The following is a 13,086-nucleotide window of genomic DNA, read 5'->3' on the forward strand; positions in this document are numbered from 1 at the left end:
ATGCCATTTATGTCTATTTCTTGCTCCATTTTGGGAAATACTTATAAAGAGGAGGAGATTGTCATCGAAAGTGCACACCGGGCCCTGCGCCCAAAACCCAGGGCGGACGACCCACCTAGAAACATAATTTGTCGTTATCTTAACTTTAAGGTGAAAGATAAGATTCTCTTCAAGTTCAGAGAAGTTGCTCCGTTTCTATTTAAAGATACAGTAATTTAAATTTATCAGGATTTAGCTGCAATTACATTACAGAAACCCCGGAAACTCAAACCACTAACAGATATTCTACGTAACAAGAGAATTCTGTATCGATGAACCTTTCCTTTTGGACTTTTCGGCTGAAGGTCGGCGATTTACTGTCTCCTCAGTGGAAGATCTAGAGGAGGTATATGCTTGTCTTGGCACTGCTCCATTTCATATTGAGGACTGGGACCTTGTCACAGATCTTGCTTCTCTACCTCAAGTTACACAGACCACTCCGTGGAAGAGGAATCCTGCTTTTAAAGTGCCGAAACAGAGGAAGAAATCAGGTCGTATGGCCCCTAGGAGCTTACTGGAAGATAATGATTGATTGATTGATTGATTGATTGATTGATTGATATGGCTTAAATTGTTTGATTTACCTGCATAGCTGCCTTCGGGTTGTCCTTGGAGAGTCTTACAGCTTTTGGGTTTGGAACATATTTATATGATATTACCCCCCCCCCTCCCCTATGTCATTGTTCCTCTCAGTATTACTACTTTTCATATTGTCACACTTAGAGATATGGATACAAGATCCATGAAATCATGTGATGTAATATGGTCTGTTCTACTGTTATTTCAAACGCTTTCTGTGATGCTTTTCTCAGAACTGTTTATTTGTTTTCTGTACATGTACCTCTTATTTTTTCTATTTGATTGCAACGGTTTATTATTCTGTAACCTCACTGAATCTAGAAGGGTATTACTGTAATTTTGCGCCTACATTTTACTTATGGCTTGTTTGAAGGTTGTTTCCTATAATGTTAAAGGATTTAACTCACCTTCTAAGAGATGTCAGATTTTTTCCTTCCATAAAAAAAACTGCATGTGATGTAGTACTATTGCAGGAGACGCACTTTAAGTTTAACCATTTCGCTAACTTGTCTTTTTAAAATTTCCCTGTATGGCATCATTGTGGATTTGCACAATCGGCCTCTAGAGGTGTGAGTATAGGTTTTCGTCGCAATTGCCCTTTTAAGTATATATCACATCTCCAAGATGTAGACGGCAGATATTTATTTTTGAAGAGGACTGTTGCTAATCAGACGTTTACCTTTGCAAATTTGTATGCCCCGAATTTTGGTCAAATTGATTGGTTAATTTCTACATTTGCTTTACCTTTTACATTTACAGAAGGTTTGGTTTTTATAGGAGGAGAATTCAACTTGACCATTGATCCGCTGGTTGACTCCTCCTCCAGAAAATCTGCTCTATCCCTTAGGGCATTATGTAAATTTAGATCTCTGCTGGTGTCTTATGGGTTGGTTGATGTATGGTGATGTTTTAATAGAACCCAACTGGATTATACTTTTTATTCCTCGGTACATTCCTCCTATCATAGACTAGATTATTTTTTCCTGTCCAAATCTTTCCTTGCAATACTGTTCTCGGGTGGAGATTGGTACACAATTACATTCCGACCATGCCCCCATTTTTCTGACACTGAGTCTCCCGGATATGAATAAAAGATCGATTAGATGGAGGTTAAATTATTCTATACTTAGCTCTGTTGCTGTGAAGGAAGATTTGAAATCTAAATTGATGGACTTTTTCCAATTAAATGAAACCCCGGAAGTTACCCCTAATGTAGTTTGGGATGCCCATAATGCGTTCATCCGAGGACACTTTATTAGCTATTGCTCTCATCTGCATAGGGAGAGTACCAAATGTGTTGATGACCTTTTTCACAAAATTCAGGCTGTAGAAAGGTTGCATAAAGCGTCTGTAGCCTCGGTACATGCTCAAGAATTAGCTTCCTTGAGAACCCAACTGTTGAACAAGTTAAATGTGTCCTCAGCAAAATATCTTATGCACGCTCGGCATAAATTTTATGCTCATGGTAATACAGCTTCTAAATTCATGTCCAAACTATTTAAACAAAGACAAACTAATAACTATATACACATGTTAAAAGATGCAAAGGGTAATTATCTTTACTCATCTAATTCTATTGCTGAACAGTTTCGTTCTTATTATAAAGATTTATATAATCTGGCCGATGTTGGTTCCTCTACCCTCTGCAGCTGATAGAACTTCACTTATCTCTACATTTTTGGACTCTTTGTCTCTCCCGCTAATATCTCCCTCGCAGAGTAAGAAGCTTACACAACCGTTTACTATGGTAGAGCTGGAAACTGCTTTTAGACAAACTCCTTCTGGTAGGTGTCCTGGTCCAGATGGTTTGCCTGTTATTTATTATTCATCGTTCAGAGACATATTGCTCCCTCGACTACTGTCGTTGGCAAATCTTTCTCTACTGGGTCATTCGCTTTCTTCTGATATAACGCAGGCACACATCTCACTTATACCTAAAGAAGGCAAAGATTTAACTGTATGATCTAATTATAGACCCATATCTCTCCTTAATTCAGATTTAAAACTTATTGCGAAATTATTGGCGAATAGGCTTAAACATATTCTTCCGGATATCATCTCACCAGATCAAGTGGGGTTTGTCAAAAATAGAGCTGGAAAGGATAATTCGATTAGAGTTCTTCATATTTTACATTACTCTCGAAAACGAAAAATTCCCATGGTCCTTCTTAGCACAGATGCTGAGAAGGCGTTTGATAGAATTGATTGGGTTTACATGAAGCAGGTTTTGCTTGCCTTCCACTTTCCTGCCCCTTTCATTGATGCTATATTTTCTATGTATGTCACGCATTCTGCCTCTGTGGTAGTAAACGGAATTCTGTCTGCTCCATTCCAGATTTGTAATGGTACGTGACAGGGTTGTCCCTTGTCTCATTTTTGACGGTCATGGAGACTCTTATGCTTAGACTAGAGGCCACAATTGAGGGGACACAGTTGGGAAATAGAACTCATAAGGTGGCGGCATACGCTGATGACATGCTCCTGATGGTTACTAATCTGGAGATAGCGCTTCCAAAATTCAAAACATTTTTGACTCCTTTAGTATTTTATCTAATTTTAAAATTAATAAAGAGAAGTCCCAGGCTTTGGGGTTCTCAATGTCTGAGATCCGCAAGAAAAAACTGGCAGAAGGCTCTGGGTATAACTGGACCTCTCCTTATATAACTTTTCTAGGTGTTAAAGTCGGGAGTAACTTAGACCACTTGTTTTCACTGAATTATGCCCCATTCCTTGCTTCTATACCAGACCAGTTGAGACGGTTTGACATACCTTATATCTCATGGTTTGGCAGAAAGAATATTTTGATGTCCTTTTTCCTCCCTAAGCTTACTTATCTTATGCAAGTTTTACCACTACCACTCACTAGAGCCTTTTTCACGGACATCAATAGATTATTTGCACAATTTATATGGCAGAACAAAAAAGCTAGAATAGCAAGAAAGATATTGACCAGACAGAAATCCTGTGGTGGTATAGGTTTACCTGACCCAGAAAAATATTACCAGGCCATACACTTATCAAGGGTTATAGATTGGATTCATGCCCCTATATACAAATTGTGGGTTACGGTGGAAGATGTTCTTTCTCCGACTCCTTTGCGTACAATGATATTATATAATAGGGATGCTGTAGAAGAAGCTAGGTTGTATAATCCGCTGACCTTGGTGACATTAAAAGTCTGGCACAATTTCTCTTTTGGTTTTAGTAGTTGTTCGGTGCCATCCCCTCTCTTGCAGGTAAGGGATTTAGTAGGTCTTGCTCCAATGGCCTTAAGAGAAAGCATTCCAGGTTCAGTTGCCTCCTCTTGTTGTATGTTAAATCAACTATTTTATAGGTCGAGAGGTGTCAGGGATGACGCTTCCCTGGCTTCTATGCTGGGATTTCCCATCCTCCATACTCCGTTGCTCTCGTTTTTCAAATTAAAGCTTAAACCTCTAAGCCAATCTCTTGGAGGTCCTAGACCGCTAAAATGGTTTGACAAGTTATTGTCCCAAACGACACCGGTCATTAACTCACACCACATTCATATAGCTAGGGGCACTAAGCAGTGCTGTCCTCTGTCACCTGCAGTTTTCGCCCTTGCCATGGAACCGTTAGCGAAGGTGATAAGGTCTCATCCGAGTATTCATGACTATGCTAATCAGAATAATGAATAAAAGACCGGTTTATTTGTCGATGATCTTCTCCTTACTATAACTCCTCTCTCTTCCCAATTTGCTAAACTTGCTATTCAAATTGGAGACTATTTCAGATTTGAAGGTAAATGTAGACAAGTCTGAGGTTATGGATTTAAATGTCCCACAAATACAACAGGACCACATAGTATATTATTTTACATTCCAAAACAGGACCCAATAACTTACATACCTTGGCATTAATTTAACTCCATCCTTCTCTACAATGTATAAGTGGAATTATGCCCCCTTATTGACCCAACTTCATGCTGATCTGCAGAGATGGGCCACTCCATCCCTATCTTGGGTGGGCATTGCCAAGGCTTTTATATTTGTTTTGGTGCCTACCCATGCGTGTCCCAGACAGGATTTTTGCCTCTATTCATTCCGCTATTCATCTCTAAGTTTGTGTAGTTGAATAAGAGACCCCGAATTGTCCTGTGCACCATGCTTTAATATAGGAAATTTTGCTTTATACTACAGGGAAGCTCAGATTGCACAATTATCTATTATGGGTGCATCTACTGGCCCACCTAGGTAACTTGCTCTTGAATCCACATTTATTGAACCATTTACGATAGTTAGCCTCATGTGGATGTCTGGTTAATTACCGTCAATTTTTTTTTAACGAACTCACCATACACTGCACACTTTTTAGCCCTTTGGAGGATGGTTCGATTTCAAGTTCAACTTAATTCCTCCTCTCTGTTAGACATTTTAGGCAACCCTATATTTACACCTGGACTGAGCCCTATGAAATATACCTGGTGATCACAATTGTATCAAATTGTACTGCTTTATGTCTGGCTCCCACTTGCTCACCATCGCTGAATTCCATGAAAAATATGACATACCTCTTTGGGAAAATTTTCACTTAACTCAAATTCTCCAGTTATTTTCGTTTTCTTCCAGCATTTAAAGCCCTGACCACAGCCTTGTAACGGCCGCAGTCGCGGACCGCCAGCATCACTTACCCTCCAGCGGCCATGACTGCAGACCAGTGAACTCTAGCCGGCGTCTCCTCCCTCAGAGGTCTTAAAGGGCCAGTGCCCGCGCCTGCAATTTTGTCCATGTTCAATCCCTACACACCGGGGATTTTAAAAAAGGACTCTGCCCACTTCCATCTTTCCTGAGAATTCTTGTTGTTGTTTTCCCATGTTCGTTTGCAAATGGTTTCTTAGTTGTATCCTGTGTTCCTGTATCCTTTATCCCGTATCCAGTAATTGTGTTTGTACCAGAAGTCTAGTGTCGGAGTGGAGTTCATCCTCTGTGCCACGTGTGATTTGTGCCACCAAGTATCATCTGAGAAAAATGTCTGCCACACCAAGTGTCAGCTACGCAAAGTGTCTGTCGAATCTTCCATCCAGGTTCTATTGTTCTAAAGACTTTCATTGATTCTTGTTGGGCCAGCTAATACTCCGCTATGGCGAAGCGGCCTAATGGGTCCACATACCCCATAGACATGACAGCATGCTCAGGCAATGGATCCCACTGGTCAAACCAAAACCGCGGTCCAGGTGATGCAAGCGGACATGCGTGACCTCTGGGCACATCAGGATCAGCTCCTACAGGCGGTAAACTGCTCTGTCCTGTTGCACTTCCAGAGGAAATAATGCAGGTAGACAGACTCAGACTGTCCGACCAGGAACAGCAACGCAGATGTTCGACTGGGTTGTGTATGTACTGTGCTCACAAGAGACATTTCATGCGCCAATGCCCTCAAAAGCTGGAGAACTCCAGCACCTAGGCTTGATTGGAGAGACAATCCTAGGTGAATCTATCTTGACTAATAAATTCTCTCCCAGACTTCTGCCGGACCCTATCCTGTCTATTACCAAACCTCTGAGACTACAGATAGAAGTCCTCCATTCTGAGTTAATAACTTTCTATGTCCTATCCAAAGCTATAAATCCCCTCCTGCTGGGATTGCCATGGCTTTGCCAGCACGCTCCAGTTCTTGAATGGAATTCCTGAGAGGTCCTACCCCTTGCTGCTTATCTTCGAGCTCTTCGACAGGATTCGTGGAGCCAAGATTTTTACGAAGCTGGACCTACGCGGGGCCTATAACCTGATCCATATTCGTAAGGGTGACGAATGGAAGACTGCATTTAACACCCTCATGTGATCCTGAAGAGAATGTCGATGCTGAGCCCTCATGAGGAGATTCCTTTCACGCTCTGGACCTAAGAAGAGGGGGGCGTAAGGGGGTTACTGTAATGGTCGCAGACTGCCAGCATCCCTTACCCTCCAGCGGCCATGACCGCAGACCAGTGAACACTAGCTGGCGTCTCCTCCCTCAGAGACGCTGGCACACACTGCTTGCTCCTACTGCTGTGACTCCTAGGTGGCACCTGCAATTTGGTTTCTGTCCAATCTCTACACACCTGGGACTTTAAAAAGGACTATGCCCTCTTCCACCTTGCCTGAGCATTGTTGTGTCTTCCCATGTTCGTTTGCAAATGGTTCCTTAGTTGTATCCTGTGTTCTCATATCGTGTATCCCGTATCCAGTAATTGTGTTTGATCCAGCGCGAAGTCTAGTGTCGGAGTCAAATTCATCCTCTGTGCCAAGTGTCATCTGTGCTAAATGTCTGCCACGCCAAGTGTCTGTCAGGCCAAGTGTCTGCCATGCCAAATGTCTGCTATGCCAAATGTCTGCAGAATCTTCTATCCAGGTACTCTTATCCTAAAGACTTTCATTGACTCTTGTTTGGCCAGCTGCTACTCCGCTACTGCGGAGTGGCCTAGTGGGTCCACATACCCCATAGCCATGACACTCCTTCTCCTTTGAGTGTATATGTCTGAAAGGCTCTCATAGCTACAGAGTTATCTCACTTTTATACTTTACATTCAGTGTTCCACCTTTGCAATCTAATAAATTGAGAGTGATGAGCAATTGGAGGCAGTCCTCAGGTAACAGTTGTCTTTGGACAGATGGTTACATTGTTGTGGTACTATTACTTTTGGGAGTCACCACGTCTCCTTGATCGAAAACTCTATTAAAAACTTTCATAGGGTATATTATGTCCTAATGTACCAACCTATTTACACTAAAAATACCCTACTATGTCAGAAACCTGCCTTCAGAGATGTAGTGTTCCTGGAATCTCTAGCAAACCTGGTGGACTTGTCTGATTGTCGTCTCACTGTGGCAACAATTACTTTCTCTGATGGATCGAGTGTTCAAAAACAGTTCCCCTCCTAACCTACAGCCATGCTCTTAGGTAATAAATTACCTGGGAGTACTAAAAATGTCCATAAACTCATTCAATCTTTTACCCTGGCCACTAAAATCCACATAGTGGCCAACTAAAGGTATTATTATCTATCCTTTCAGATACTCCAGCCATAATTCAACTCAATAATGCTGTGTGAATGGATAGGGGCCACCAGGAATTACTCCAGAGATCAATTTGATGAAATTTGAAAACCCTGGTGGGACCACATAACCCATGCGGGCCTCCTACATGCCCTTGCTGTTTCCCCTTAAACTTAGTATATTCATATGGGTATTGTGATAAACAGTGATTGTTAGATGGAAGCTCCTCGCTGTAGGAGTCCACCTGTACTTTCTATGTACGACTATGTTACTGTTTTATATGTCTGTTTTATTTTTTCTCTTTTTATTTGCTTTTTCTATTATTGTGTAAAAAAATGAATACAAAAAATTGCCTCTTGTGTCTTTGCCCCCTGCGCAGGGTAATTGCTTCTACTTTCTTTGCTTCTTTTTCCTGCGGCTGGAAATCCTGCCTTGTCAATTTAAACTTTTGACACTAAAACAAAATTTTGTGCAACCTCAATAGTAAATCTACCCCACTGAGTTTTAGAGAATAAATGAGAAAACAGTAAAATACAAAACACCTGCTTAGCGAAATAAAAAGCAGCCTGTCAAAGGAAAACATATAACCATATCTGAGGCATTTCACAAACTCATTTTGTATATACAAAAAAAAACTTTTTGTTAGTTTGCCAACCAGACAATTGAGAGAGCCAAGTGAAGACAGAATTAGAAGTCACTTGTTTTCAAAGCAATTGCTGGCAAGATGTGAACTAGGCATACTTCACTGCTACTCCAGGATAAAAGGAAAAAGACAAATAATAGCTGCATGAAAAAAATATAAAAGGAAAGTAACGTTTCATAAATTGATCTGTAATTTATGTGAATGTATCATCCGTTTGCTACTCTCATTCTGTGTTGGTTATAAAAGCAATATTTTTACTGTTTTCTTTTGCTTATTAGTCCAACATTCAATACCTTTTACTGAGAGTGACTTGTCAACAATTAAAATTCATTATGGCTGAGCTTACATACAACTAGAAAACAACATTATAATTTATGTCTTTAAATATACAGTTCAACATCTTGATAATTTTGACAGTAAAATAGCATATTAAAGGGAATGTCTGATGTATGGAATTTTAGCCTTGGTAATTAGATTTAAGTCTGTAGGAGATAATGTGGGGGCAGCCATAATGGACATGCACACTTCCTTACTATATTTCCTGTATAGAAAATGCAGTAGGGTGTGTTTGCTTTGTGGCGCTGAAATGAATGGGAGTCAATTGACAGAGAAGTGTCAGAAACTATTACAGTCTACAGGAAAAGCTACAGCAGTACAGCCACTCCCCAGAGATCTAGGAGTGGCAGTGGAGCTGCATACAAAGCCCTATATGTGTTTTTCTAGTGTTGCTATCCTGCTCTATATAGGCTTTCAGCAGTACAGTGGAGCTGTTACTACCTTTTCCACCCTTTAATGATAATGAGATGACCATGCTTCTTCAGTTTTACTCTACACAGCAAATCTGGCAAGTAAGGTATAGAAAACAGGAAATGTCAGTATATTGTGTCTACTCTAGTGGCCAGTATAAAAACTGATTTTTTTATGTGCATAGATAAAAAAAAGCCCTATAATTTCCCACTGTAGGCAAAATGATCAATTGGTTGGAAAATTTATCCCACCGATTGTTATTGTTACCATTATTGTTACTGTCATACAGCATCATCTGAGAATTTTTAATATGTAGTGAAATATAAGATCACATATAACAGAACAAGAGAAGGACTTGGGTATTCTGGTATTCTGGGTGAAGTCTGAACTTTACGTCAGGGGAACCCATGAATGGAACGCTGACTGAAACAAACGGAGACCATAGGTTTCCGTTTGCATAACCAGTGATTTCAATGGTGACGCATTCGGTGCAAATGATTTCCATTTGTCACCGTTGCTCAAGGGTCCAATTTTAATGGAATAAATAGTGCAGTCGACTACGGTATTGATTCCATCAAAACGACAAAACCTTTAAACAATGGTGACAAACGGAAACCATTTGCACCGGATCCGTCACCATTAAAATCAATGGGGATGCAAACGGAAAGCTATTGTTTCATTCAGAGTTCCATTCATGGGTTCCCCTGACGGAAAGGTCCGATGGAACCCATGAACGGAGCTCTGACGCAGATGTGAACGAAACCTTAGCTAAGCAGTAGTACTCAATGACAAGCAGTAGCTGCAAAAGCAAATAAGATTTTATTATACTACACTTATAGTAGGTATATTTTATAGTATACCTACTATATTGGGCCCAAGGAGAATTTTTTGTCAAAATGACCAGCAAACAAAGGATAACTGTAAATGTTACAAAGTTGATTTAGGAAATGAGTCTACTTTATATAGTATTTATTGGGTTTTACACATTTTTAATAAAAAAATGGTGTACATTTTCTGAGGTTGCACACAAGCCACCTTTGTGGGTTTGCACTGCAGAGGGATATTTTGACCATCATGCTAGGTCTGAGGCCTGGACACATGTACTCCAATTGGGATGGGCAAAGTAAATAGGAGCAGGGGGTGATTGGTGTTTTTGCGTATTTAATATTCTTTGTGTAATGTAATTTTTTTTCTAAATGTGTTGTTTAATGTGTTTTTTGACAGAATTTTAATGTCCGTAATTGTTGGTGGGCAATTACAGACCATTTTCGCAAAGAATATTCAATGACTCAGTGCAGTGGTACTTCTCCTTTAAAAAGAAAAAATATGTACTTCAACCAACTCATGTTTATTGCTCCAACAAGACAATTGAAAGAGTATGTATCATTTGTTCAAAAGCACAAAACATTTTAACTCTTTACAGTCACTATATACCTTTACATATCAATGCATTATCTAATCTGGTACACATAATTTCCTCTAGATCTGAAGGTAATCTTGATTTAGTCACAGAGGACAATGGCGAAGGTTCAAACAATCGGTTAAAGAACTTGTGAATGAGGTCTTAAAACAGCCGGTGCAGCCGAGCGCCGATCAACGAGACATCGTTGATCGGCGCTTGTTTGCTCCTGTCACACGGAGCTATGGATGGGGACGAGCAGTCGTTAATCCGATCGCTCGTTCCCATCCATTATTATCATGTCGACAGCGCGTCTCCCTGTTTAAACAGATGTGCCAACAACGATAATATTTTACTTTTTTAAAACGATACGACCAGCAGATGATCAAGCGTTTGCTTGTTCATCTGCTGATCGTTCCCCTGTTTACACAGGGCAATTATTGCCAACAAGCATTATATGAACGCTCGTCTACACGATAATGTGCCAGTGTAAAACCCCCTTAAGAAGCGTTGACAATTATTCTATTCCGAACCAAGACGAGAGCCACAATGATGACTCAGAGAACAGGTCCCAGAGCAGACCATCTTCATCACTGTCATCTGCGAATCAAATTGTGAGTGTTCCTTCAGGACAATATGAAAATAATAACCCTTCTACTAGTGCAGTACCAACTACAAATCCAACGATGAGTTTTCAGGTATGTCAACAATCCACTGTCAGATCATCAAGCATGGTTGGCAGAGGTTTAATGCGTCGCAGAGCACAATTAGAGCCAGACATCAACAATTAACTTTTTGCCCTGGTTCACCGACAAAGGGCTGAGAATTGCAATGGTTCCTGTGGCCGAACGCTAAGGGCATGTTCACACGTGGCAGAGTTTTTCCACTGCAAATGTTGGTGCAGATTTGTGGCAATTACGCAATGAATCTGCACCAACATTTGCATAGTTGACAGGAAATTCAGACGTTGCAGAAAAGACAGCGGACTTGCCACAGATTTCAGTTTTTGCATTGCAAAGGCTGAAATCCGCAGTGAAATTCCGCTTCTTCTCCGCAACAGACAGTGCATGTCTATGGTCCGCAGCTGAGTTTTCCTGCAATGTCTGAATTAACTTGCCTAAAAATGTATTGAAACAAATGTAAAAAACGTCCGCTGGAAAATTCCACTGCGGACTGTCCACAGCAATTCCGCCACCTCTGGCCATGCCCTAACGTGCTATGTCTGAGCTAGAGTGTGCTAGATGTATAAGCTTTAATTTGGGATGTATGGAGTTTTTCAAACACCCTTTCAAACCCCATTCGTTTAATTGTTAATCAGTATGATTCATGATGTATTCTCATTATTAAACCAACCGGTGTATTCAATAAAGCAAGGTCTCCAAGCAATTGTGTTTCCACACAAACCTCTCCTAGGAGCAGACCATGTAATAAACTATATTATCCAACTAATGGCAGGCAATGAATATTCACAAAATCCAGGGCCAAACTATTCCAGACAAATGGGTTACCCACACTTCTATTATGGTCCCCAAGTTCGTCATTACTTATCTCCTCCACGTGGATCTTCTTCATATTCTGCTCCTTATTCATATTCTGCTAATGTGAATAGTGTTTATTATCCCTCACAAAGTCTGGGTATGCCGGCTCCGAATCACTCAGGCCCAAACCAAGCACAATCTCACTCGACACGTTCAGAACCCGTTGAAAATGTGACATTTATTTATTTAAGTTTTACTGCCTCATTGCGTTCACCACAATGTTGATTTTTTTTTTTGTGTTGTGAGTTTACAGATTTTTCATATTATTTTTGTGCCATTTTCTGATTTCCTACCTACAAAAGTTAAATATTGCCTATTAACCCCTTCCCGCACCTTGACGTAACTGCACGTCGAGGTGTGCAGTAACTTTGTGCACCTCAACATGCAGTTACGTCAGTGCTTTGACAGTTAACCGCCGCGCGGCGCTACACCGCAGCGGCGGTTAACTGTGCATTCCCTGTTGCCGATCAGCGGCCCATCGCCGCTGATTTCGGCAGTTAACCCCTTTTTTGCGGCACTCGATCGCCACATTTAAGGAGGTTAGTGGAGATCGGCAGCCCCCACGTGAAATCACGGGGGCTGTCTATGGTACCCATGGCAACGGGATGCCAGACAATGGCTTCCGGGCTGCCATGTACCGAAGCCTATGAGGACCAGCTGGAGGCTGTTCGTCGCAGGCTTCCTGTCAGAGTGACTGTCACATCACAATGACAGTTGGAATGCATTACACTACGTAGGTAGTGTAATGTATTCCAACAGTGATCAGAGCTGCAAGTCTAAATGTCCCCTAGTGAGACAAGTAAAAAAAAAGTAAAAAAAAGAATAAAAATATTTAAAAAAAAATTTAAAAATAAAAGTTATAAGTGACATAAACAAGAACTGCTTTTTTTCCTATAATAAGTCTTTTATTATAGGAAAAAAATGAACACGTAAAAAAAAAGTACACATATTTGGTATCACCGCGTTCGTAACGACCCCAACTATAAAACTATAATATTATTTTTCCCACAAATAAAATAAACTAAAAGCTATGACAGAATCACTATTTTTTGGTCACCACCCCTTCCAAAATATACAATAAAAAGTGATCAAAAAGTCGCATGTACGCCTAAATGGTAGCAATAAAAACTACATCCCGTCCTGTAAAAT

The sequence above is a fragment of the Rhinoderma darwinii genome, chromosome 4 (assembly GCF_050947455.1).
Source record: "Rhinoderma darwinii isolate aRhiDar2 chromosome 4, aRhiDar2.hap1, whole genome shotgun sequence".
NCBI classification, from domain to species: Eukaryota; Metazoa; Chordata; class Amphibia; order Anura; family Rhinodermatidae; genus Rhinoderma; species Rhinoderma darwinii.